At 37.7% G+C, this 6,980-nt stretch overlaps 1 protein-coding gene across 6 annotated transcripts in view; it reads left to right on the top strand.

The window, feature by feature from the left end:
- The window catches only part of LOC106465673 (lysophospholipid acyltransferase 5-like), a 103,780-nt gene that overhangs the window by 20,850 nt on the left and 75,950 nt on the right, over window positions 1-6,980 (top strand). The window lies entirely within an intron of this gene.

The following is a 6,980-nucleotide window of genomic DNA, read 5'->3' as shown; positions in this document are numbered from 1 at the left end:
AAATAAATCTTGAATTTCCACTAGTGTGACCCATGTGACACATTTTCTTTTAGCATATCATCTTCCCTATTTTATCCACCATCTCCATCGAAAAAGTATGAAATTAAATGTAAATTACTGTCTATAAAATCGTTATTGTTCAGACAAACCATAATTTTTATAATCATCAATTCTGTTTGGTTTCAGAGCTATCAAATAGAAAGTCAGAACCCCCTGCCACACCCACATGTCACATCCTCTCTTTCAGAATTGGTTGATAGTTCTCTCTTATGTTTCATTATATATTGCCTATAACCAATAGAAAATCAAGGTTTTCACCTATCCAATGACATATTGTATAACATTATGTTCTGTACAATTAGATGTCAATTTCACTTAGAGTACCAACATTGTTCCTGTGGGAAAGTTAATGACTAACTTGGATGAATTTGTAATGGCTCTTGTTGCATAGTTAGAAAGCCAGAAAAGTTTTGAAAGGTAAGGGAATTTGTTTACTTTTTGCATGTTATTAGTCTATATTTCTTGGTGCATTATTCAATCAAATAAAAATTATTAAGTGCATTACTAGCATTAGTATGAAAAATAAGGGTTAACTCTCTACGAAAACAGACAACATGAAAAAAGATTTTTTTTATTTCTTGGTTTTCATGTTTATTCTTTACGTATAATTATAAAAGTAACTGAAATGTAAAAAGAGGAATCCTTTTACTTTGTTAAGATTAGATTAGGAAAAATAATAAAATGATAAAAGTGTTTCATGAGGCACACACGTGAGCAGCTCGTGGATAATGTAATTCGTTAGCGTAATGTGAGCTGCACATTCCCCGAGTGATTTACAACTTATAATGGCATGGATAGTAGTTAGACACAGTTCAAAGGGCAATAAAAGAATAAAATTTAATTATAAATAGATGTATACTGTTATGAACTTAGAGCTACTTAGGATAAACAAGTGTAGTTTCATGCTACAATTTGAATTCATTCTAGAAAGAAAAAGGGGGTAATTTAGGTTTATTTTGATTTTTTTGGTGGTTATGAGGTCGGTCAAATTGACTAATCCCATTTTGAGATAGGGTAGAGAAAATAACAGATAAACTATAAAGTTTTACTGAAAAAAAAACGTGAACTGCATTTAGGAGGTTTTAGGGATTACACAAAGGAAATTTGATATTTTTGAGATGAGGAAAATTATTTTTATTTTTAACATGAAAATTACTTTGCACATGGACTATTCAAAACAAATACTCAATATATTCATGGACAAAGCTAGAAGTATCAAATCTATAAATACTTTAAATGAGTACAAAGAGGTCACGTGGTCGATCAAATTGACTTAGCCAGTGTTGAGAGAGTTAAGGTCATTTCTTCAAGTTCCCATGCATTTATGTCTTTATAAATGTATTAACATTTTGAAACTATTCTTCTTCAGAAACTTTACTTGGGTTAATGAAATTAACTTGCAAGCTATTTTGTTAAGAGAATGAGCACCAACATCATTTAATTTTGCTTATCATTTTAAATAACTTAAACTTCATAAAGGTTGTTTGGTTTTAATAATGGATTTTCTATAATTTAGTTACACAGATTTTGAAAATGATATTAATTTTTTCTATCACGTAAGAATATTTTAAAAAGTGGGAATAAAAAACTTATTTAGACCAAGTTATTATTTCATTTACCACAATAAAATTTTTTTATTATTATGTTTGTTAAAAAAATTCAAAAAAACTGAAGAAAAGGGAAGAACATAGATGTCAAACTAATATGCATCCTCATTCATCCAGATTATATTTTATGAAATCTACGTTTTTTTAGTCTCAAAACTACTTGTTTTGGTCTTTCTTTTATGTATTGCATTATGACATTTTGTGAAAAATATGTACGTGATGGAGAAAAATGGATATCATTTTCAAATTCAGCATACAAGAATTACTGTAGAATATGTAAAAATTTCAAGACAATAAAACCATCGCCCTTGATGATATCTGAAATGTGACACCCTCCACCTACGTCAATGCGCCCTTTTATCCTGATTCTGTATATAAGCCCTTCATTCACATAATACTATCACTTTTTCATCAAAAAAGCATTCACTAACAGGTTTCTATGTATTACGATCGTTAGAGATACTTTGAGCCTTTTTTCATTTTACCTATTTAATTTTCATTTTAAAACAATCCGTTTAGCAAGCTGATATATGGCATAAATTTCCAGATTATTATTTCCAGCATGGAGGCAAATCAGGTCTCTCCTATCCCATCTCTGAATCTAGCATTGCTCAACAATCGTGGAGGGGAGGAGTCACTCTTAGTTGAGACTGTCAGTGATCTTATTTGTGGTTAAATGGAGACATATATTCGGCTTGGTGGAGTGCCTTCATTGGGCTCTGAGGCTGCATTTGAGGGTGATCCTGGACATTATGGAGATAATTTAGATTCACTTTTTCCTGCACCTTCCTTTTTTCTGTTGGCTTCTCAGGAGGCCACTTTGGGATCAGCTGTCATAGGCTCCTTTTCTTCAGTTGGTCCATCAATTGTGTGATATTTTGGGTCTTTACCCACTTGCTATTGAACCTGCACCTTCCGTGATGGCTGAAAGGTCTGGAAGCGAATACTTAGTTCTCCCTCCATCCACTGGTATTGTTGCTCATGCAAGATTGTTTATGGCTCAGTTACATGAAGGGACAGCTATGCCTTATCTGTCACAGTTGTTATGATTACACGATTTTGCCTACTACCACATGGTGGAAACATATTCTGTCTCTCAAAGAATACATCTGCTCCTAGAAATTTGTGGTTCTAGAGTGGAGTCGGTAGTTAACCTGAATAGATCACAACTTTTTAGGATTCGTTTCGCTCTATATATGGTGCTGAATTATTTATTATCCCTCTAAACTTTGTTGGAAGACGAGTTGGGACCATTGTTAGCATGCACGTTGATTTGATTGTCAACTTCTACATTCATCCCTATTGTCGATGGTGCCTTGACTTCCCTTGGCCCATGCATGGGGCCATATTTCTACACCTATTTGAAGGTCCAGACCCTCAACATCAGCCCCTTGGTCCGTTGGTATCCAGGATAGATTCTTTCCATATCCAAAGGTTCTGACACTTAGTTGGAATACCACCAGCAGTGTAGGTGACTATTGTATGCTTTTGAGGTATGTAGGGGCTTGTTTCCAAGAATTTCTGGACGTGTGGTAAACCTTAACCACGGGTCCTTGAGTCAGGATTAGTCATTCAATTCACATTTTCACCATTATTATCCACCCAACCCATAGTGTTTCTGCCACCTGCAGATACTTGGATTTTGGAACCATTTTTTAGTGATATTAGATTTTTTTTGGTCTGGGGGAAGGGATAGATTCATGCCAGTTTTTCTGGGGTTTTATTCCCATGTGTTTTTTGGCCCAAGAAGACAGGAAATTTGTGTCCAGTCATTGATCTTTCCCACCTATATCAATTCCTAGATCCTCCAAGGTTCAGAAGTAAGTCATTACTCACTTTGAGTTGGCATTTTTTACTAGAATTTGTGGATATCCAAGTTTAATATTGCTGACTCCTATCTGCACATTACTGTAGTGGTGATGTCCTGACACTATCTGCATTTTGTACATAAGGGTCAGATGCTGCAGTTCAGGGCTCTGACCTTCAGACTAGCATCATCACCATATGTGTTCTGCTGAATTGTATGAATTTTTTTCTCGTCAGTCTTTTCCCTAGGCTTGTGCACACACCATTCCATGGACAACAGGTCACTGCTGGCACCATCTCGCCAATTAGCAGAACTTCACACCTGGATTATACTTTCAGAAACAACCAAAGCAGGCTTCATTATCAAACTTGAGACATCTATTTTCTTTCCAACACAATATATCCTCAGTCTGGGCACCTTTTTCATCACATATCTCAGTTGGGCTCTGCTGACTCTCTTCCATCTCCAAGCTATGGAAATGGACATCAAAATCTTACCTCTCCTTCTACCACTGCACAAATGGTTCTTTCTCTTTTGCTAATGTGTATATTATTCGAATCCCTCATTCCTTTGGGATGAATGGCAAGAGATCCCTTCAATGGTCTTTATGTAACCAATGGTTCATGAACAATGATTTACTGGATTCCTGAGTTTCCTTATTCAGGATCATTCTCTTTAATCTCAAGAGGTGGTTAGATTGGAACAATACTAAGATATGGGCTGCTCTGCTGCCATCTCATCCAGAGATCCATCTTTTCACGTATGCCTCACTCAGGGATAGGTGCATATCTCAATGGTCAGGAATTCCAGGGTTTAAACACTGATGATGAGGCTTCCCTACACAATGTTTTAGATCTTCTTGCTGTTTAAAGGGCAATGTCTTATGGTCTGGGCTTACGATGGGAAATTATCAGGCTTCATTCCAACAATTCCATTGTGGTGTTTCGATTTTCCTGTCCAGGGGGAACTTGGACCAGGGCTTTTTTATTTTAAACCTTGGATCTCCTTTCTTGAGACCACTCCTATCATATCACCCTACTAGCTTGCCATGTTCCGTGGGTAATGACTTTGGTGGCAGATCAATTGTCTTGATCCAAACAAGTTCTTCTGACAGAATGGATGCTGCATATTGAGGTTTTTCTGTTGGATTGGCTCTGATTTTGGAACACTAATGATTGGTGTGTTGGCAACTCATTGGAATACCCAACTACTGGCAATTTGGTCTCTGGAACCTCACCCTTAGGCTTTGGTAATAGATACATTCTGTCAGAATGTTACAGGATTATATCTCTAAGCCTTCCCACCGATTTGTATGTTACCGAGCGTACTAGCTCTTATTTGTTCCAACTCATTGTCGGGTCCTGTTGATAGCACCAAATTGATGGCTAAACCTTGGTTTGTGGTTTTGCAATACCTTCAGGTGTGCCTACCTCTTCCACTTCCTCTTTGGTCATCTCTGTTGAGGCAACCATAATCTGAGATCGTACACCCAACTATCCAGAAGCTCAAGCTTCAGGCATGGAGGTTAAGAGGTCCTTCACACGATATCAGGGTTTACTTTCTAAGGTTGTCATGTATCTGTCTCAGTCTTTGCTTAGTCCCATGATGAACATTTATCAGCAGAAATGGCACATATATCAGCAATGATGTGATGAGAGGAGGTTGAACCCATTTCAATCAGAAGTGCCAACCATAACGCGTATTTTGACCTGGCTCTTTGACAAGAATTTTGCATCTTTCACAATCGTCCTGTACAAGGCAGCCTTATTGACTACCTTTTGATTCTCGAGATATAAATTCTTTGAGTCACCAGTACTCTCCAGCTTCCTCACATTGTTTTGGGTCCTTCATCCCAAAAGACTGTTTCAGTTACCTAACTGGTATATTAAGATGGAATTACATGCCCTTCCTCAACATCCATTTGAGACATTAGCCACGTGTACCAGGTATCATATTTCCTTTCCCTGAAGGTTTAATTTTTGTTGCTGCTGATCTACAGACATTGCCAGTCAGAGTAGTTAGCATTCATTGTGCACAGGATGCTTTATCACTCTACCTACGTCCTCAGACTAGTTCTTTTTCCCTAAGACATTGGCAGCCAAGGGGTTGGATAACTCCTTTTCACTGATTCATCTGATCACTATTTCTCACTTATAGTCCAGGTGTGTACGAAATTGATCCATATCTCTTATTCTAGGCTCTCTTTGAAGACGAGGAGACTTCTGCAAGTCATGTCTCCTCAGATTTATCACATTTATATGTCCTTAGCATCCCGGCCGATTCCCTCACTGGAGGACATTGTTTGGGTTGGTATGCGGACCTTTCTCAATACTTTTATCTCATATTATTTGCATGATAGCAGTATCTTCCTCTGAATTTTTTCAACTACCCCCTGCAGCTATCTTAACTACATCCCTTAGATTATACAGAGGTGTGAGTATTTTCATTGCTACTCTTGTCTTTTCTTTACCTTTCATGCTCCTGTAGTTCATTTTCACAGGATCCCACTTTGTGGCAAGTGTTGTCCAAGCAGGTGTGATTTTATCAAACCAATTCTGCACTAGTAATCCCCAATTCATTATACTTTATCTAGGTTGCAACAGGCTCTTTAAAAATGTGGTGTTCCATATGACCACTGGATGGTCTTACTGTACTATGCTGAACTGCCACTCATGGACTATCATGAGTAAAGCATTAGGAATCCTGCTCGTCCCTGCTGATTGGATTGAATGAATTGGGGTCAGTGTCCTTTCATAAATTTAGGGAACTTGGTTGACCTGTTGCAGTTTCCAGAGCACATTTCCTCAGGACTTCCCAACACACATTACCCCCAAGATTCTACTAGTGGAGCTATGAATCCTTACCATATCCAGCTTCTTGTCACTGGGGTGGTGGACAGAGGTTATTCCTCCAATGTGTTCAAGTAAATTTCTACACTCTTGAAGAATAGGGTAAAGTTGGGGACCTTCTTACCCAGAACCTTGAACATTTTTTCCCAGACATTGGTAGGAGAGGCACCAGCCTAAGTGGGAGACTACTCGTAATACTGGTTCAGATTTGATCCTTAGCCATCTGGTTTGGGTGAGCATGATTTTTCTTTTATATCAGTATTGATTCATCACATTTTTCATGAAAGAGGGTTCATTGTCTCCTTGTAATTCTGAATGCAGAGTGATCCATCCCCATAATTCCAGAGACAAGAGGAATTTACCTTGCCCACTTGGTTGGGGAATGAAGATGTGTTCACAATTCCAGAACAAACAAGTTCTGTTTCCTCAGGTTGAGTATTGCATACAGGATTCTGTCATTCCTAGTTTGGGGTGTTGTCTTTCTGACTTCTTCAGGTTGAGGAGAAGGTTTGTCCACTTCAATGTTGCTTACCTTCTCGTTGTCTCAGAAGGCATCACTCTATGGCTACAGGTTGGGATCCACTCACAAGTGTATATATATATATATATATATATATATATATATATATATATATGTCGCACGTGCCTACGACCACC

The sequence above is a fragment of the Limulus polyphemus genome, unplaced genomic scaffold (genome assembly GCF_000517525.1).
Source record: "Limulus polyphemus unplaced genomic scaffold, Limulus_polyphemus-2.1.2 Scaffold2017, whole genome shotgun sequence".
Classification (NCBI taxonomy): Eukaryota; Metazoa; Arthropoda; class Merostomata; order Xiphosura; family Limulidae; genus Limulus; species Limulus polyphemus.
This window is presented reverse-complemented; position numbering and strand designations above follow the sequence as displayed.